The sequence below is a fragment of the Carcharodon carcharias genome, chromosome 12 (genome assembly GCF_017639515.1).
Source record: "Carcharodon carcharias isolate sCarCar2 chromosome 12, sCarCar2.pri, whole genome shotgun sequence".
Taxonomy (NCBI): Eukaryota; Metazoa; Chordata; class Chondrichthyes; order Lamniformes; family Lamnidae; genus Carcharodon; species Carcharodon carcharias.
This window is the reverse complement of record NC_054478.1, coordinates 116,233,602-116,255,948: the sequence shown is the minus strand read 5'-3', so window position 1 is coordinate 116,255,948 and position 22,347 is coordinate 116,233,602.

The window sequence follows — 22,347 nt, the reverse complement described above, 5'->3', positions numbered from 1 at the left end:
AGCAGGAACAGCCACAGGATTACAACAGCAGCAGGATAAGCCACGGGTATATAGTAGCCATGGGAATAGCAAATGCAATATAACAGCAGCAGGAACAGCGACAGAAACCCCACAGCAGCAGGAACAGCCGCAGGAATACAGCAGCAGCAGCACCAGCAACAGGAATACAAGAGCAGCAGGAACAGTGACAGGAATCCAGCAGCAGCAGGAACAGCCACAGGAGTAGAGGACTATCAGGAACAGCCACAGGAACTCAGCAGCAGCAGAAACAGCCACACGAATACAGCAGCAGCAGGAAGAGCCGCAGAAATGCAGCAGCAGCAGGAACAGTGATAGGAATAGAGCAGCAGCAGGAACAGCCACAGGAATACAGTAGCAGCAGAAACTGCCACAGGAATACAGCAGCAGCAGGATCAGCCAAAGATATGCAGCAGCAGCAGGAACAGCCACAGGAATACAGCAGTATCAGGAACAGCCAGAGGAGTACAGCAGCAGTAGGAACAGCCACAGGAATACAGCAGCAACAGGAACATTGACAGGAATACAGCAGCAGGAGAAACAGCCACAGGAATACAGCAGCAGCAGGAACAGCCACAGGAATACAGCAGTATCAGGAACAGCCAGAGGAATACAGCAGCAGCAGGAACAGCCACAGGAATACAGCAGCAACAGGAACAGTGACAGGAATACAGCAGCAGCAGGAACAGCCACAGGAATACAGAAGCAGCAGGAACAGCCACAGGAATACAGCAGCAGCAGGAACAGCCAAATGAATACAGCAGGAGCAGGAAGAGCCACAGATATGCAGCAGCAGCAGGAACAGCGACAGAAATCCCACATCAGCACGAACAGCAACAAACATGCAGTAGCAGCAGGAACAGCCACTGCAATACAGCAGCAGCTGCAACAGCCACAAGAATACAGCAGCAGCAGGAATAGCTGCAGGAATACAGCAGCAGCAGGAACAGACACACAAGTAAAGCAGCAGCAGGAACACCAACAGGAATGCAGCAGCAGCAGGAACAGCCAAAGGAATTCAGCAGCAGCAGGAACAGTCATAGGAATACAGTAGCAGCAGAAACTTCCACAGGAATACAGCAGCAGCAGGATCAGCCACAGATATGCAGCAGCAGCACGAACAGCCACAGGAATACAGCAGCAGCCGCATGAGCAGCCAAAGGATTACCACAGCAATAGGAATAGCCATGGGAATACAGCAGCAGTGGGAACAGCAACAGGAATATAGCAGCAGGAGGAATATCGACAGAAATCCCACAGCAGCAGGAACAGCAACAGAAACCTACAGCAGCAGGAACAGCCACAGATAAATAGCAGCAGCAGGAACAGCTACAGGAATACAGCAGCAGCAGCAACAGCAACAGAAATACAGCAGCAGTAGGAACAGTGACACGAATACAGCAGCACCAGGAAAAGCCACAGGAATACAGCAGTATCAGGAACAGCCACAGGAACACAGCAGCAGCAGAAACAGCCACACGAATACAGCAGCAGCAGGAAGAGCCACAGAAATGCAGCAGCAGCAGGAACAGTGACAGGCATACAGCATCAGCAGGAACAACCACAGGAATACAGTAGCAGCAGAAACTGCCACAGGAATACAGCAGCTGCAGGATCAGCCACAGATATGCAGGAGCAGCAGGAACAGCCACAGGAATACAATAGCAGCAGGAATAGCCACAGGAATACAGCAGGAGCAGCCACGGGAATATAGCAGCAGCAGGAAGAGAAACAGATATGCAGCAGCAGCAGGAACCGCCACAGATATGCAGCAGCAGCAGGAACCGCCACAGGAATACAGCAGCAGCAGGAACAGCCATAGGAATACAGCAGTATCAGGAACAGCCAGAGGAATACAGCACCAGCAGGAACAGCCACACAAATACAGCAGCAACAGGAACAGTGACAGGAATATAGCAGCAGCAGCAACAGCCACCGGAATACAGCAGCAGCAGGAACAGCCACAAGAATACAGCTGCAGCAGGAATAACCGCAGGAATACCACAGCAGCAGGAAAAGACACAAATACAGCAGCAGCAGGAACTGCCACAGGAATACAGCAGCAGCAGCATGAACAGCCAAAGGATTACAGCAGCAATAGGAATAGCCATAGGAATACAGCAGCAGAAGGAACAGCAACAGGAATATAGCAGCAGCAGGAATATCGACAGAAATCCCACAGCAGCAGGAACAGCGAAAGAAATCCCACAGCAGCAGGAGCAGCCACAGATAAATAGCAGCAGCAGGAACAGCCACAGGAATACAGCAGCAGCAGCAACAGCAGCAGGAATACAGCAGCAGCAGGAACAGTGACAGGAATACAGCAGCAACAGGAAAAGCCACAGGAATACAGCAGTATCAGGAACACCCACAGGAACACAGCAGCAGCAGGAAGAGCCACAGAAATGCAGCAGCAGCAGGAACAGTGACAGGAATTCAGCAGCATCAGGAGCAGCCACGGGAATATAGCAGCAGCAGGAACAGCCACAGATATGCAGCAGCAGCAGGAACCACCACAGATATGCAGCAGCAGCAGGAACCGCCATAGGAATACAGCAGCAGCAGGAACAGCCACAGGAATACAGCAGTATCAGGAACAGCAACAGGAATACAGCAGCAGATGCAGGAAAAGCCACAGGAATACAGCTGTAGCAAGAACAGCCACAGATATGCAGCAGCAGCACTAACAGCCACAGGAATAGAACAGCAGCAGAAACAGCCAGAGGATTACAGCAGCAGTGGGAACAGCAACAGGAATATAGCAGCAGTAGGAACAGCGACCGAAATCCCACATCAGCACGAACAGCCACAGACATGCAGCAGCAGCAGGAATAGCCAAAGGAATACAACAGCAGCAGGAATAACCACAGCAAATACAGCAGCAGCAGTAGGAGCAGCCACAGGAATATAGCAGCAGCAGGAACAGCCACAGATATGCAGCAGTAGCAGGAAAAGCCACAGATATGAAGCAGCAGCAGGAACCACCACAGGAATATAGCAGTATCAGAAACAGCCAGAGGAATACAGCAGCAGTAGGAACAGCCACAAGAATACAGCAGTAACAGGAACAGTGACAGGAATACAGCAGCAGCAGGAACAGCCACAGGAATACAGCAGGAGCAGGAACAGCCACAGGAATACAACAGCAGCAGGAATAGCCACAGGAATACAGCAGCAGCAGGAACAGCCAAAGGAATACAGCAGCACCAGGAACAGCCAATGGAATACAGCAGCAGCAGGAAACGCCACAGATATGCAGCAGCAGCAGGAGGAACAGCCACAGGTACACAGCAGCAGGAACAGCCACAGGAATACAACAGCAGCACAAATAACCACAGGAATACAGCAGCAGCAGGAACAGCCACAGGAATACAGCAGCAGCAGGAACAGCCAAATGAATACAGCAGGAGCAGGAAAAGCCACGGGCATACAGCAGCAGCAGGAGCTAGAATACAGCAGCAGCAGGAACTGCCACAGGAATACAGCAGTAGCTAGAACAGCCATAGATATGCAGCAGCAGCAAGAAAAGCCACAGGAATACAACAGCAGCAGAAACCGCCAGAGGATTACAGCAGCAGGGGGAACAGCAACAGGAATATAGCAGCAGCAGGATCAGCCACAGATATGCAGCAGCAGCAGGAACAGCGACAGAAATCCCACATCAGCACGAACAGCAACAAACATGCAGTAGCAGCAGGAACAGCCAGTGCAATACAGCAGCAGCTGCAACAGCCACAAGAATACAGCAGCAGCAGGAATAGCAGCAGGAATACAGCAGCAGCAGGAACAGACACTCAAATAAAGCAGCAGCAGGAACACCAACAGGAATGCAGCAGCAGCAGGAACAGCCAAAGGAATTCAGCAGCAGCAGGAACAGTCATAGGAATACAGTAGCAGCAGAAACTGCCACAGGAATACAGCAGCAGCAGGCTCAGCCACAGATATGCAGCAGCAGCACGAACAGCCACAGGAATACAGCAGCAGCCGCATTAACAGCCAAAGGATTACCGCAGCAATAGGAATAGCCATGGGAAAACAGCAGCAGTGGGAACAGCAACAGGAATATAGCAGCAGCACGAATATCGACAGAAATCCCACAGCAGCAGGAACAGCAACAGAAATCCTACAGCAGCAGGAACAGCCACAGATAAATAGCAGCAGCAGGAACAGCTACAGGAATACAGCAGCAGCAGCAACAGCAACAGAAATGCAGCAGCAGTAGGAACAGTGACACGAATATAGCAGTACCAGGAAAAGCCACAGGAATACAGCAGTATCAGGAACAGCCACAGGAACACAGCAGCAGCAGAAACAGCCACACGAATACAGCAGCAGCAGGAAGAGCCACAGAAATGCAGCAGCAGCAGGAAAGGTGACAGGCATACAGCAGCAGCAGGAACAACCAAAGGAATACAGTAGCAGCAGAAACTGCCACAGGAATACAGCAGCAGCAGGATCAGCCACAGATATGCAGGAGCAGCAGGAACAGCCACAGGAATACAATAGCAGCAGGAATAGCCACAGGAATACAGCAGGAGCAGGAGCAGCCACGGGAATATAGCAGCAGCAGCAAGAGCCACAGATATGCAGCAGCAGCAGGAACCGCAACAGATATGCAGCAGCAGCAGGAACCGCCACAGGAATACAGCAGCAGCAGGAACAGCCATAGGAATACAGCAGTATCAGGAACAGCCAGAGGAATACAGCAGCAGCAGGAACAGCCACAGAAATACAGCAGCAACAGGAACAGTGACAGGAATATAGCAGCAGCAGGAACAGCCACCGGAATACAGCAGCAGCAGGAACAGCCAACGGAATACAGCAGCAGCAGGAACAAGCCACAGGAATACAGCAGCATCAGGAACAGCCAAAGGAATACAGCAGCAGCAGGAACAGCCACCGGAATACAGCAGCAGCAGGAACAGCCACAGGAATACAGCAGCAGCAGGAACAGCCAAAGGAATACTGCAGCAGCAGGAACAGCCAAAGGAATACAGCAGCACCAGGAACAGCCACTGGAATACAGCAGCAGCAGGAAACGCCACAGATATGCAGCAGCAGCAGGAGGAACAGCCACAGGAACACAGCAGCAGGAACAGCCACAGCAATACAACAGCAGCAGGAAGAGCCACAGATATGCAGCAGCAGCAGGAACCGCCACAGGAATACAATAGCAGCAGGAATAGCTACAGGAATACAGCAGGAGCAGGAGCAGCCACAGGAATGCAGCAGCAGCAGGATCAGCCACAGATATGCAGGAGCAGCAGTAACAGCCACAGGAATACAGCAGCAGCAGGATCAGCCACAGATATGCAGGAGCAGCAGGAACAGCCACAGGAATACAATAGCAGCAGGAAAAGCCACAGGAATACAGCAGGAGCAGGAGCAGCCACGGGAATATAGCAGCAGCAGGAAGAGCCACAGATATGCAGCAGCAGCAGGAACTGCCACAGTTATGCAGCAGCAGCAGGAACCGCCACAGGAATACAGCAGCAGCAGGAACAGCCATAGAAATGAAGCAGCATCAGGAACAGCCAGAGGAGTACAGCAGCAGCAGGAACAGCCACAGAAATACAGCAGCAACAGGAACAGTGACAGCAATATCACAGCAGCAGGAACAGCCACCGGAATACAGCAGCAGCAGGAACAGCCACAGGAATACAGCAGCAGCAGGAACAGCCAAAGGAATACAGCAGCAGCAGGAACAAGCCACAGGAATACAGCAGCATCAGGAACAGCCAAAGGAATACAGCAGCAGCAGGATCAGCCACCGGAATACAGCAGGAGCAGGAACATCCACAGGAATACAGCAGCAGCAGGAACAGCCAAAGAAATAGAGCAGCAGCAGGAGCAGCCAAAGGGATACAGCAGCAGCAGGAACAGCCACTGGAATACAGCAGCAGCAGGAAACGCCACAGATATGCAGCAGCAGCAGGAGGAACAGCCACAGGAACACAGCAGCAGGAACAGACACAGGAATACAACAGCAGCAGGAATAACCACAGGAATACAGCAGGAGCAGGAGCAGCCACGGGAATATAGCAGCAGCAGGAAGAGCCACAGATATGCAGAAGCAGCAGGAACCGCCACAGGAATACAATAGCAGCAGGAATAGCCACAGGAATACAGCAGGAGCAGGAGCAGCCACAGGAATACAGCAGCAGCAGGATCAGCCACAGATATGCAGCAGCAGCAGTAACAGCCACAGGAATACAACAGCAGCAGGAACAGCCACTGGAATACAGCAGCAGCAGGAAACGCCACAGATATGCAGCAGCAGCAGGAGGAACAGCCACAGGAACACAGCAGCAGGAACAGCCACAGGAATACAACAGCATCAGGAATAACCACAGGAATACAGCAGCAGATGCAGGAACAGCCACAGGAATACAGCAGTAGCAAGAACAGCCATAGATATGCAGGAGCAGCAGTTACAGCCCAGGAATGCAACAGCAGCAGAAATTTCCAGAGGATTAAAGCAGCAGTGGGAACAGCAACAGGAATATAGCTGAAGCAGGAACAGCGACAGAAATCCCACATCAGCACGAACAGCCACAGACATTCAGTAGCAGCAGGAACAGCCAGTGCAATACAGCTGCAGCAGGAACAGCCACAGGAATACAGCTGCAGCAGGAATAACCGCAGGAATACCACAGCAGCAGGAACAGACACAAATACAGCAGCAGCAGGAACTGCCACAGGAATACAGCAGCAGCAGGAACAGTGACAGGAATACAGCAGCAGCAGGAACAGCCACAGGAATATAGCAGCAGCAGGAAACGCCACAGATATGCAGCAGCAGCAGGAGGAACAGCCAAAGGAACACAGCAGCAGGAACAGCCACAGGAATACAACAGCAGCAGGAATAACAACAGGAATACAGCAGGAGCAGGAGCAGCCACGGGAATATAGCAGCAGCAGGAAGTGCCACAGATATGCAGCAGCAGCAGGAACCGCCACAGGAATACAATAGCAGCAGGAATAGCCACAGGAATACAGCAGGAGCAGGAGCAGCCACAGGAATACAGCAGCAGCAGGATCAGCCACAGATATGCAGGAGCAGCAGTAACAGCCACAGGAATACAGCAGCAGCAGGATCAGCCACAGATATGCAGCAGCAGCACTAACAGCCACAGGAATAGAACAGCAGCAGAAACAGCCAGAGGATTACAGCAGCAGTGGGAACAGCAACAGGAATATAGCAGCAGTAGGAACAGCGACCGGAATCCCACATCAGCACGAACAGCCACAGACATGCAGCAGCAGCAGGAAGAGCCAAAGGAATACAACAGCAGCAGGAATAACCACAGCAAATACAGCAGCAGCAGCAGGAGCAGCCACAGGAATATAGCAGCAGCAGGAACAGCCACAGATATGCAGCAGTAGCAGGAATAGCCACAGATATGAAGCAGCAGCAGGAACGACCACAGGAATATAGCAGCAGCAGGAACAGCCACAGGAATATAGCAGTATCAGAAACAGCCAGAGGAATACAGCAGCAGCAGGAACAGCCACAAGAATACAGCAGTAACAGGAACAGTGACAGGAATACAGCAGCAGCAGGAACAGCCACAGGAATACAGCAGCAGCAGGAACAGCCACAGGAATACAACAGCAGCAAGAATAGCCACAGGAATACAGCAGCAGCAGGAGCAGCCACAGGAATATAGCAGCAGCAGGAACAGCCACAGGAATACAGCAGTAACAGGAACAGTGACAGGAATACAGCAGCAGCAGGAACAGCCACAGGAATACAGCAGCAGCAGGAACAGCCACGGGAATACAGCAGCAGCAGGAGCTGGAATACAGCAGCAGTAGGAACTGCCACAGGAACATAGCAGCAGAAAGGAAACGCCACACATATGCAGCAGCAGCAGGAGGAACAACGACAGGAACACAGCAGAAAAAACAGCCACAGGAATACAACAGCAGCAGGAATAGACACAGGCATACACCAGCAGATGCAGGAAAAGCCACGGGAATACAGCTGTAGCAAGAACAGCCATAGATATGCAGCAGCAGCACTAACATCCACAAGAATAGAACAGCAGCAGAAACAGCCAGAGGATTACAGCAGCAGTGGGACAGCAACAGGAATATAGCAGCAGTAGGAACAGCGACCAAAGTCCCACATCAGCACGAGCATCCACAGACATGGAGCAGCAGCAGGAACAGCCACAGGAATAGAGCAGCAGCAGGAACAGCCACAGGAATACAACAGCAGCAGGAACAGCCAAAGGAATACAGCAACAGCAGGAACAGCCACGGGAATACAGAATCAGCAGCAGCTGGAATACAGCAGCAGCAGGAACAGACACAGATATCCAGCAGCAGGAACAGCCACTGGAATTCAGCAGAAGCAGCAACTGCCACAGGAATACAGCAGCAGCAGGAAAGGCCACAGATATGCAGCAGCAGCAGCAGGAACAGCCACAGGAAGACATCAGCAGGAAGAGCCACAGGAATACAACAGCAGCAGGAACAGCCACAGGAATACATCAGTAGCAAGAACAGCCATAAATATGCAGCAGCAGCAGGAACAGCCACAGGAATACATCAGTAGCAAGAACAGCCATAGATATGCAGCAGCAGCAGGAACAGCCACAGGAATACAACAGCAGCAGAAACAGCCAGTGGATTAGAGCAGCAGTGGGAACAGCAACAGGAATATAGCAGCAACAGGAACACCAACAGAAATCCCACATCAGCACAAACAGTCACAGACATGCAGTAGCAGCAGGAACAGGCACTGCAATACAGCAGCAGCAGGAACAGCCAAAGGAATTCAGAAGCAGCAGGAACAGTCACAGCAATAAAGCAGCAGCCGGAACAGCCAAAAAAATATTCTGCAGCAGCAGGAACAGCCACAGGAATACAGCAGCAGCAGAAACAGCCATACAAATACAGCAGCAGCAGAAACAGCCACAGGAATACAGCAGCAGCAGGAAGAGCCACAGAAATGCAGCAGCAGCAGGAACAGTGACAGGAATACAGCAGCAGTAGGAACAGCCACAGGAATACAGCAGCAACAGGAACATTGACAGGAATACAGCAGCAGCAGGAGCAGCCACAGAAATACAGCAGCAGCAGGAACAGCCACAGGAAACCAGCAGCAGCAGGAAGGGCCAAAGGAATACAGCAGCAGCAGGAACAGCCACGTGAATGCAGCAGCAGCAGGAGCTGGAATACAGCAGCAGCAGGAACAGCTGCAGGATTACAACAGCAGCAGGAACAGCCATGAATATAGCAGCAATGGGAATAGCAACAGGAATATAAGAGCAGCAGGAAAAGCGACAGGAATCCCACAGCAGCAGGAACAGCCACAGGTAAATAGCAGCAGCAGGAACAGACACACAAATACAGCAGCAGCAGGAACAGCCACAGGAATGCAGCAGCAGCAGGAATAGACAAAGGAATTCAGCAGCAGCAGGAAGAGCCACAGGAATACAGCAGTATCAGGAACAGCCAGAGGAATACAGCAGCAGTAGGAACAGCCACAGGAATACAGCTGCAACAGGAACATTGACAGGAATACAGCAGCAGGAGGAACAGCCACAGGAATAAAGCAGCAGCAGGAACAGCCACAGGAATACAGCAGTATCAGGAACAGCCAGAGGAATACAGCAGCAGCAGGAACAGCCACAGGAATACAGCAGCAACAGGAACAGTGACAGGAATACAGCAGCAGCAGGAACAGCCACAGGAATACAGCAGCAGCAGGAACAGCCACAGGAATACAGCAGCAGCAGGAACAGCCAAATGAATACAGCAGCAGCAGGAACAGTCACGGGAATACAGCACCAGCAGGAGCTAGAATACAGCAGCAGCAGAAACTGCCACAGGAATACAGCAGTAGCAAGAACAGCCATAGATATGCAGCAGCAGCAGGAACAGCCACAGGAATACAACAGCAGCAGAAACCGCCAGAGGATTACAGCAGCAGGGGGAACAGCAACAGGAATATAGCAGCAGCAGGAACAGCCACAGAAATCCCACATCAGCACGAACAGCAACAAACATGCAGTAGCAGAAGGAACAGCCACTGCAATACAGCAGCAGCTGCAACAGCCACAAGAATACAGCAGCAGCAGAAATAGCTGCAGGAATACAGCAGCAGCAGGAACAGACACACAAATAAAGCAGCAGCAGGAACACCAACAGGAATGCAGCAGCAGCAGGAACAGCCAAAGGAATTCAGCAGCAGCAGGAACAGTCATAGGAATACAGTAGCAGCAGAAACTGCCACAGGAATACAGCAGCAGCAGGATCAGCCACAGATATGCAGCAACAGCACGAAGAGCCACAGGAATACAGCAGCAGCCGCATGAACAGCCAAAGGATTACCGCAGCCATAGGAATAGCCATGGGAATACAGCAGCAGTGGGAACAGCAACAGGAATATAGCAGCAGCAGGAATATCGACAGAAATCCCACAGCAGCAGGAACAGCCACAGGTAAATAGCAGCAGCAGGAACAGCTACAGGAATACAGCAGCAGTAGGAACAGTGACACGAATACAGCAGCACCAGGAAAAGCCACAGGAATACAGCAGTAACAGGAACAGCCACAGGAACACAGCAGCAGCAGAAACAGCCACACGAATACAGCAGCAGCAGGAAGAGCCACAGAAATGCAGCAGCAGCAGGAACAGTGACAGGCATACAGCAGCAGCAGGAACAACCACAGGAATACAGTAGAAGCAGGAACAGCCAAAGGAATACTGCAGCAGCAGGAACAGCCAAAGGAATGCAGCAGCAGCAGGAGGAACAGCCACGGGAACACAGCAGCAGGAACAGCCACAGGAATACAACAGCATCAGGAATAACCACAGGAATACAGCAGCAGATGCAGGAACAGCCGCAGGAATACAGCAGTAGCAAGAACAGCCATAGATATGCAGCAGCAGCAGTTACAGCCCAAGGAATGCAACAGCAGCTGAAATTTCCAGAGGATTAAAGCAGCAGTGGGAACAGCAACAGGAATATAGCTGAAGCAGGAACAGCGACAGAAATCCCACATCAGCACGAACAGCCACAGACATTCAGTAGCAGCAGGAACAGCCAGTGCAATACAGCTGCAGCAGGAACAGCCACAGGAATACAGCTGCAGCAGGAATAACCGCAGGAATACCACAGCAGCAGGAACAGACACAAATACAGCAGCAGCAGGAACTGCCACAGGAATACAGCAGCAGCAGGAACAGTGACAGGAATACAGCAGCAGCAGGAACAGCCACAGGAATATAGCAGCAGCAGGAAACGCCACAGATATGCAGCAGCAGCAGGAGGAACAGCCAAAGGAACACAGCAGCAGGAACAGCCACAGGAATACAACAGCAGCAGGAATAACAACAGGAATACAGCAGGAGCAGGAGCAGCCACGGGAATATAGCAGCAGCAGGAAGTGCCACAGATATGCAGCAGCAGCAGGAACCGCCACAGGAGTACAATAGCAGCAGGAATAGCCACAGGAATACAGCAGGAGCAGGAGCAGCCACAGGAATACAGCAGCAGCAGGATCAGCCACAGATATGCAGGAGCAGCAGTAACAGCCACAGGAATACAGCAGCAGCAGGATCAGCCACAGATATGCAGCAGCAGCACTAACAGCCACAGGAATAGAACAGCAGCAGAAACAGCCAGAGGATTACAGCAGCAGTGGGAACAGCAACAGGAATATAGCAGCAGTAGGAACAGCGACCGGAATCCCACATCAGCACGAACAGCCACAGACATGCAGCAGCAGCAAGAAGAGCCAAAGGAATACAACAGCAGCAGGAATAACCACAGCAAATACAGCAGCAGCAGCAGGAGCAGCCACAGGAATATAGCAGCAGCAGGAACAGCCACAGATATGCAGCAGTAGCAGGAATAGCCACAGATATGAAGCAGCAGCAGGAACGACCACAGGAATATAGCAGCAGCAGGAACAGCCACAGGAATATAGCAGTATCAGAAACAGCCAGAGGAATACAGCAGCAGCATGAACAGCCACAAGAATACAGCAGTAACAGGAACAGTGACAGGAATACAGCAGCAGCAGGAACAGCCACAGGAATACAGCAGCAGCAGGAACAGCCACAGGAATACAACAGCAGCAAGAATAGCCACAGGAATACAGCAGCAGCAGGAGCAGCCACAGGAATATAGCAGCAGCAGGAACAGCCACAGGAATACAGCAGTAACAGGAACAGTGACAGGAATACAGCAGCAGCAGGAACAGCCACAGGAATACAGCAGCAGCAGGAACAGCCACGGGAATACAGCAGCAGCAGGAGCTGCAATACAGCAGCAGTAGGAACTGCCACAGGAACATAGCAGCAGCAAGGAAACGCCACACATATGCAGCAGCAGCAGGAGGAACAACGACAGGAACACAGCAGAAAAAACAGCCACAGGAATACAACAGCAGCAGGAATAGACACAGGCATACACCAGCAGATGCAGGAAAAGCCACGGGAATACAGCTGTAGCAAGAACAGCCATAGATATGCAGCAGCAGCACTAACATCCACAAGAATAGAACAGCAGCAGAAACAGCCAGAGGATTACAGCAGCAGTGGGACAGCAACAGGAATATAGCAGCAGTAGGAACAGCGACCAAAGTCCCACATCAGCACGAGCATCCACAGACATGGAGCAGCAGCAGGAACAGCCACAGGAATAGAGCAGCAGCAGGAACAGCCACAGGAATACAACAGCAGCAGGAACAGCCAAAGGAATACAGCAACAGCAGGAACAGCCACGGGAATACAGAATCAGCAGCAGCTGGAATACAGCAGCAGCAGGAACAGACACAGATATCCAGCAGCAGGAACAGCCACTGGAATTCAGCAGCAGCAGCAACTGCCACAGGAATACAGCAGCAGCAGGAAACGCCACAGATATGCAGCAGCAGCAGCAGGAAGAGCCACAGGAATACAACAGCAGCAGGAACAGCCACAGGAATACATCAGTAGCAAGAACAGCCATAAATATGCAGCAGCAGCAGGAACAGCCACAGGAATACATCAGTAGCAAGAACAGCCATAGATATGCAGCAGCAGCAGGAACAGCCACAGGAATACAACAGCAGCAGAAACAGCCAGTGGATTAGAGCAGCAGTGGGAACAGCAACAGGAATATAGCAGCAACAGGAACACCAACAGAAATCCCACATCAGCACAAACAGTCACAGACATGCAGTAGCAGCAGGAACAGGCACTGCAATACAGCAGCAGCAGGAACAGCCAAAGGAATTCAGAAGCAGCAGGAACAGTCACAGCAATAAAGCAGCAGCAGGAACAGCCAAAAAAATATTCTGCAGCAGCAGGAACAGCCACAGGAATACAGCAGCAGCAGAAACAGCCACACAAATACAGCAGCAGCAGAAACAGCCACAGGAATACAGCAGCAGCAGGAAGAGCCACAGAAATGCAGCAGCAGCAGGAACAGTGACAGGAATACAGCAGCAGCAGGAACAGCTACAGGAATACAGCAGCAACAGGAACATTGACAGGAATACAGCAGCAGCAGGAGCAGCCACAGAAATACAGCAGCAGCAGGAACAGCCACAGGAAACCAGCAGCAGCAGGAAGGGCCAAAGGAATACAGCAGCAGCAGGAACAGCCACGTGAATGCAGCAGCAGCAGGAGCTGGAATACAGCAGCAGCAGGAACAGCTGCAGGATTACAACAGCAGCAGGAACAGCTACGGGAATATAGCAGCAATGGGAATAGCAACAGGAATATAGGAGCAGCAGGAAAAGCGACAGGAATCCCACAGCAGCAGGAACAGCCACAGATAAATAGCAGCAGCAGGAACAGACACACAAATACAGCAGCAGCAGGAACAGCCACAGGAATGCAGCAGCAGCAGGAATAGACAAAGGAATTCAGCAGCAGCAGGAGGAACAGCCACAGGAATAAAGCAGCAGCAGGAACAGCCACAGGAATTCAGCAGTATCAGGAACAGCCAGAGGAATACAGCAGCAGCAGGAACAGCCACAGGAATACAGCAGCAACAGGAACAGTGACAGGAATACAGCAGCAGCAGGAACAGCCACAGCAATACAGCAGCAGCAGGAACAGCCACAGGAATACAGCAGCAGCAGGAACAGCCAAATGAATACAGCAGCAGCAGGAACAGCCACGGGAATACAGCACCAGCAGGAGCTAGAATACAGCAGCAGCAGAAACTGCCACAGGAATACAGCAGTAGCAAGAACAGCCATAGATATGCAGCAGCAGCAGGAACAGCCACAGGAATACAACAGCAGCAGAAACCGCCAGAGGATTACAGCAGCTGTGGGAACAGCAACAGGAATATAGCAGCAGCAGGAACAGCGACAGAAATCCCACATCAGCACGAACAGCAACAAACATGCAGTAGCAGAAGGAACAGCCACTGCAATACAGCAGCAGCTGCAACAGCCACAAAAATACAGCAGCAGCAGAAATAGCCGCAGGAATACAGCAGCAGCAGGAACAGACACACAAATAAAGCAGCAGCAGGAACACCAGCAGGAATGCAGCAGCAGCAGGAACAGCCAAAGGAATTCAGCAGCAGCAGGAACAGTCATAGGAATACAGTAGCAGCAGAAACTGCCACAGGAATACAGCAGCAGCAGGATCAGCCACAGATATGCAGCAACAGCCGCATGAACAGCCAAAGGATTACCGCAGCCATAGGAATAGCCATGGGAATACAGCAGCAGTGGGAACAGCAACAGGAATATAGCAGCAGCAGGAATATCGACAGAAATCCCACAGCAGCAGGAACAGCAACAGAAATCCCACAGCAGCAGGAACAGCCACAGGTAAATAGCAGCAGCAGGAACAGCTACAGGAATACAGCAGCAGTAGGAACAGTGACACGAATACAGCAGCACCAGGAAAAGCCACAGGAATACAGCAGTAACAGGAACAGCCACAGGAACACAGCAGCAGCAGAAACAGCCACACGAATACAGCAGCAGCAGGAAGAGCCACAGAAATGCAGCAGCAGCAGGAACAGTGACAGGCATACAGCAGCAGCAGGAACAACCACAGGAATACAGTAGAAGCAGGAACAGGCAAAGGAATACTGCAGCAGCAGGAACAGCCAAAGGAATACAGCAGCAGCAGGAACAGCCACTGGAATACTGCAACAGCAGGAAACGCCACAGATAAGCAGCAGCAGCAGGAGGAACAGCCACGGGAACACAGCGGCAGGAACAGCCACAGGAATACAACAGCATCAGGAATAACCACAGGAATACAGCAGCAGATGCAGGAACAGCCGCAGGAATACAGCAGTAGCAAGAACAGCCATAGATATGCAGCAGCAGCAGTTACAGCCCAAGGAATACAACAGCAGCAGAAATTTCCAGAGGATTAAAGCAGCAGTGGGAACAGCAACAGGAATATAGCAGCAGCAGGAACAGCGACAGAAATCCCACATCAGCACGAACAGCCACAGACATGCAGTAGCAGCAGGAACAGCCAGTGCAATACAGCAGCAGCAGGAACAGCCACAGGAATACAGCTGCAGCAGGAATAACCGCAGGAATACCACAGCAGCAGGAACAGACACACAAATACAGCAGCAGCAGGAACTGCCACAGGAATACAGCAGCAGCAGGATCAGCCACAGATATGCAGCAGCAGCACGAACAGCCACAGGAATACAGCAGCAGCAGCATGAACAGCCAAAGGATTACAGCAGCAATAGGAATAGCCATAGGAATACAGCAGCAGAAGGAACAGCAACAGGAATATAGCAGCAGCAGGAATGTCGACAGAAATCCCACAGAAGCAGGAACAGCGACAGAAATACCACAGCAGCAGGAGCAGCCCCAGATAAATAGCAGCAGCAGGAACAGCCACAGGAATCCAGCAGCAGCAGCAACAGCAACAGGAATACAGCAGCAGCAGGAACAGTGACAGGAATACAGCAGCACCAGGAAAAGCCACAGGAATACAGCAGTATCAGGAACAGCCACAGGAACACAGCAGCAGCAGGAAGAGCGACAGAAATGCAGCAGCAGCAGGAACAGTGACAGGAGTTCAGCAGCAGCAGGAACAACCACAGGATTACGGTAGCAGCAGAAAGTGCCACAGGAATACAGCAGCAGCAGGATCAGCCACAGATATGCAGGTGCAGCAGGAACAGCCACAGGAATACAACAGCAGCAGGAATAGCCACAGGAATACAGCAGCAGCAGGAGCTGCCACGGGAATATAGCAGCAGCAGGAACAGCCAAGATATGCAGCAGCAGCAGGAACCACCACAGATATGCAGCAGCAGCAGGAACCGCCACAGGAATACAGCAGCAGCAGGAACAGCCACAGGAATACAGCAGTATCAGGAACAGCAACAGGAATACAGCAGCAGGAACAGCCACAGGAATACAACAGCAGCAGGAATAGACACAGGCATACAGCAGCAGATGCAGGAAAAGCCACAGGAATACAGCTGCAGCAAGAACAGCCACAGATATGCAACAGCAGCACTAACAGCCACAGGAATAGAACAGCAGCAGAAACAGCCAGAGGATTACAGCAGCAGTGGGAACAGCAACAGGAATATAGCAGCAGTAGGAACAGCGACTGAAATCCCACATCAGCACGAACAGCCACAGACATGCAGGAGCAGCAGGAACAGCCAAAGGAATACAACAGCAGCAGGAATAGCCACAGCAAATACAGCAGCAGCAGCAGGAGCAGCCACAGGAATATAACAGCAGCAGGAACAGACACAGATATGCAGCAGTAGCAGGAACAGCCACAGATATGAAGCAGCAGCAGGAACCACCACAGGAATATAGCAGCAGCAGGAACAGCCAGAGGAATACAGCAGCAGCAGGAACAGCCACAAGAATACAGCAGTAACAGGAACAGTGACAGGAATACAGCAGCAGCAGGAACAGCCACAGGAATACAGCAGCAGCAGGAACAGCCACAGGAATACAACAGCAGCAGGAATAGCCACAGGAATACAGCAGCAGCAGGAACAGCCACAGGAATGCAGCAGCAACAGGAACAGTGACAGGAATACAGCAGCAGCAGGAACAGCCACAGGAATACAGCAGCAGCAGGAACAGCCACAGGAACATAGCAGCAGGAACAGCCACAGGAATACAGCAGCAGCAGGAATAGACACAGATATCCAGCAGCAGGAACAGCCACTGGAATTCAGCAGCAGCAGCAACTGCCACAGGAATACAGCAGCAGCAGGAACAGCCACAGATATGCAGCAGCAGCAGCAGGAACAGCCACAGGAACACATCAGCAGGAACAGCCACAGGAATACAACAGCAGCAGGAACAGCCACAGGAATACAGCAGTAGCAAGAACAGCCATAGATATGCAGCAGCAGCAGGAACAGCCACAGGAATACAACAGCAGCAGAAACAGCCAGTGGGAACAGCAACAGGAATATAGCAGCAACAGGAACACCAACAGAAATCCCACATCAGCACAAACAGTCACAGACATGCAGTAGCAGCAGGAACAGGCACTGCAATACAGCAGCAGCAGGAACAGCCAAAGGAATTCAAAAGCAGCAGGAACAGTCACAGCAATAAAGCAGCAGCAGGAACAACCACAGATATTCTGCAGCAGCAGGAACAGCCACAGAAATACAGCAGCAGCAGAAACAGCCACACAAATACAGCGGCAGCAGAAACAGCCACAGGAATACAGCAGCAGCAGGAAGAGCCACAGAAATGCAGCAGCAGCAGGAACAGTGACAGGAATACAGCAGCAGCAGGAACAGCCAAAGGAATACAGCAGCAGCAGGAACAGCCAAAGGAATACAGCAGCAGCAGGAACAGCCACAGGAATACAGCAGCAACAGGAACATTGACAGGAATACAGCAGCAGCAGGAGCAGCCACAGGAATACAGCAGCAGCAGCAACAGCCACAGGAAACCAGCAGCAGCAGGAAGGGCCAAAGGAATACAGCAGCAGCAGGAACAGCCACGTGAATGCAGCAGCAGGAGCTGGAATACAGCAGCAGCAGGAACAGCTGCAGGATTACAACAGCAGCAGGAACAGCCACGGGAATATAGCAGCAATGGGAATAGCAACAGGAATATAGCAGCAGCAGGAACAGCGACAGGAATCCCACAGCAGCAGGAACAGCCACAGATAAATAGCAGCAGCAGGAACAGACACACAAATACAGCAGCAGCAGGAACAGCCACAGGAATGCAGCAGCAGCAGAAATAGCCAAAGGAATTCAGCAGCAGCAGGAACAGCCACAAATATGCAGCAGCAGCAGGAACAGCCACAGGAATGTAGCAGCAGCAGGGAAAGCCACAGGAATACAAAAGCAGGAGCAGGAACAGCCACACGAATACAACAGCAGAAGGACCAGCCACAGGAATACAGCAGCAGCAGGAACAGCCACAGGAATTCAGCAGCAGCAGGAACAGCTACAGGAATAAAGCAGTAGAAGGATCAGCCACAGATATGCAGCAGCAGCAGGAACAGCCACAGGAATACAGCAGCAACAGCAGGAACAGCCACAGGATTACAACAGCAGCAGGATCAGCCACGGGAATATAGCAGCCATGGGAATAGCAAATGCAATATAACAGCAGCAGGAACAGTGACAGAAACCCCACAGCAGCAGGAACAGCCACAGATATGCAGCAGCAACAGGAACAGCCACAGGAATATAGCAGCAGCAGCACCAGCAACAGGAATACAAGAGCAGCAGGAACAGTGACAGGAATCCAGCAGCAGCAGGAACAGCCACAGGAATACAGCAGCACCAGGAAAAGCCACAGGAATACAGGACTATCAGGAACAGCCACAGGAACACAGCAGCAACAGAAACAGCCACAAGAATACAGCAGCAGCAGGAAGAGCCACAGAAATGCAGCAGCAGCAGGAACAGTGATAGGAATACAGCAGCAGCAGGAACAGCCACAGGAATACAGTAGCAGCAGAAACTGCCACAGAATACAGCAGCAGCAGGATCAGCCAAAGATATGCAGCAGCAGCAGGAACAGCCACAGGAATACAGCAGTATCAGGAACAGCCAGAGGAATACAGCAGCAGTAGGAACAGCCACAGGAATAAAGCAGCAACAGGAACATTGACAGGAATACAGCAGCAGGAGGAACAGCCACAGGAATACAGCAGCAGCAGGAACAGCCACAGGAATACAGCAGTATCAGGAACAGCCAGATGAATACAGCAGCAGCAGGAACAGCCACAGGAATAAGCAGCAACAGGAACAGTGACAGGAATACAGCAGCAGCAGGAACAGCCACAGGAATACAGCAGCAGCAGGAACAGCCACAGGAATACAGCAGCAGCAGGAACAGCCAAATGAATACAGCAGCAGCAGGAACAGCCACGGGAATACAGCACCAGCAGAAGCTAGAATACAGCAGCAGCAGATACTGCCACAGGAATACAGCAGTAGCAAGAACAGCCATAGATATGCAGCAGCAGCAGGAACAGCCACAGGAATACAACAGCAGCAGAAACCGCCAGAGGATTACAGCAGCAGTGGGAACAGCAACAGGAATATAGCAGCAGCAGGAACAGCCACAGAAATCCCACATCAGCACGAACAGCAACAAACATGCAGTAGCAGCAGGAACAGCCACTGCAATACAGCAGCAGCAGGAACAGCCACAGGAATACAGCTGCAGCAGGAATAACTGCAGGAATACCACAGCAGCAGGAACAGACACAAATACAGCAGCAGCAGGAACTGCCACAGGAATACAGCAGCAGCAGGAACAGTGACAGGAATACAGCAGCAGCAGGAACAGCCACAGGAATATAGCAGCAGCAGGAAACGCCACAGATATGCAGCAGCAGCAGGAGGAACAGCCAAAGGAACACAGCAGCAGGAACAGCCACAGGAATACAACAGCAGCAGGAATAACAACAGGAATACAGCAGGAGCAGGAGCAGCCACGGGAATATAGCAGCAGCAGGAAGTGCCACAGATATGCAGCAGCAGCTGGAACCGCCACAGGAATACAATAGCAGCAGGAATAGCCACAGGAATACAGCAGGAGCAGGAGCAGCCACAGGAATACAGCAGCAGCAGGATCAGCCACAGATATGCAGGAGCAGCAGTAACAGCCACAGGAATACAGCAGCAGCAGGATCAGCCACAGATATGCAGCAGCAGCACTAACAGCCACAGGAATAGAACAGCAGCAGAAACAGCCAGAGGATTACAGCAGCAGTGGGAACAGCAACAGGAATATAGCAGCAGTAGGAACAGCGACCGGAATCCCACATCAGCACGAACAGCCACAGACATGCAGCAGCAGCAGGAAGAGCCAAAGGAATACAACAGCAGCAGGAATAACCACAGCAAATACAGCAGCAGCAGCAGGAGCAGCCACAGGAATATAGCAGCAGCAGGAACAGCCACAGATATGCAGCAGTAGCAGGAATAGCCACAGATATGAAGCAGCAGCAGGAACGACCACAGGAATATAGCAGCAGCAGGAACAGCCACAGGAATATAGCAGTATCAGAAACAGCCAGAGGAATATAGCAGCAGCATGAACAGCCACAAGAATACAGCAGTAACAGGAACAGTGACAGGAATACAGCAGCAGCAGGAACAGCCACAGGAATACAGCAGCAGCAGGAACAGCCACAGGAATACAACAGCAGCAAGAATAGCCACAGGAATACAGCAGCAGCAGGAGCAGCCACAGGAATATAGCAGCAGCAGGAACAGCCACAGGAATACAGCAGTAACAGGAACAGTGACAGGAATACAGCAGCAGCAGGAACAGCCACAGGAATACAGCAGCAGCAGGAACAGCCACGGGAATACAGCAGCAGCAGGAGCTGCAATACAGCAGCAGTAGGAACTGCCACAGGAACATAGCAGCAGCAAGGAAACGCCACACATATGCAGCAGCAGCAGGAGGAACAACGACAGGAACACAGCAGAAAAAACAGCCACAGGAATACAACAGCAGCAGGAATAGACACAGGCATACACCAGCAGATGCAGGAAAAGCCACGGGAATACAGCTGTAGCAAGAACAGCCATAGATATGCAGCAGCAGCACTAACATCCACAAGAATAGAACAGCAGCAGAAACAGCCAGAGGATTACAGCAGCAGTGGGACAGCAACAGGAATATAGCAGCAGTAGGAACAGCGACCAAAGTCCCACATCAGCACGAGCATCCACAGACATGGAGCAGCAGCAGGAACAGCCACAGGAATAGAGCAGCAGCAGGAACAGCCACAGGAATACAACAGCAGCAGGAACAGCCAAAGGAATACAGCAACAGCAGGAACAGCCACGGGAATACAGAATCAGCAGCAGCTGGAATACAGCAGCAGCAGGAACAGACACAGATATCCAGCAGCAGGAACAGCCACTGGAATTCAGCAGCAGCAGCAACAGCCACAGGAATACAGTAGCAGCAGAAACTGCCACAGAATACAGCAGCAGCAGGATCAGCCAAAGATATGCAGCAGCAGCAGGAACAGCCACAGGAATACAGCAGTATCAGGAACAGCCAGAGGAATACAGCAGCAGTAGGAACAGCCACAGGAATACAGCAGCAACAGGAACATTGACAGGAATACAGCAGCAGGAGGAACAGCCACAGGAATACAGCAGCAGCAGGAACAGCCACAGGAATACAGCAGTATCAGGAACAGCCAGAGGAATACAGCAGCAGCAGGAACAGCCACAGGAATAAGCAGCAACAGGAACAGTGACAGGAATACAGCAGCAGCAGGAACAGCCACAGGAATACAGCAGCAGCAGGAACAGCCACAGGAATACAGCAGCAGCAGGAACAGCCAAATGAATACAGCAGCAGCAGGAACAGCCACGGGAATACAGCACCAGCAGAAGCTAGAATACAGCAGCAGCAGATACTGCCACAGGAATACAGCAGTAGCAAGAACAGCCATAGATATGCAGCAGCAGCAGGAACAGCCACAGGAATACAACAGCAGCAGAAACCGCCAGAGGATTACAGCAGCAGTGGGAACAGCAACAGGAATATAGCAGCAGCAGGAACAGCCACAGAAATCCCACATCAGCACGAACAGCAACAAACATGCAGTAGCAGCAGAACAGCCACTGCAATACAGCAGCAGCAGGAACAGCCACAGGAATACAGCTGCAGCAGGAATAACCGCAGGAATACCACAGCAGCAGGAACAGACACAAATACAGCAGCAGCAGGAACTGCCACAGGAATACAGCAGCAGCAGGAACAGTGACAGGAATACAGCAGCAGCAGGAACAGCCACAGGAATATAGCAGCAGCAGGAAACGCCACAGATATGCAGCAGCAGCAGGAGGAACAGCCAAAGGAACACAGCAGCAGGAACAGCCACAGGAATACAAC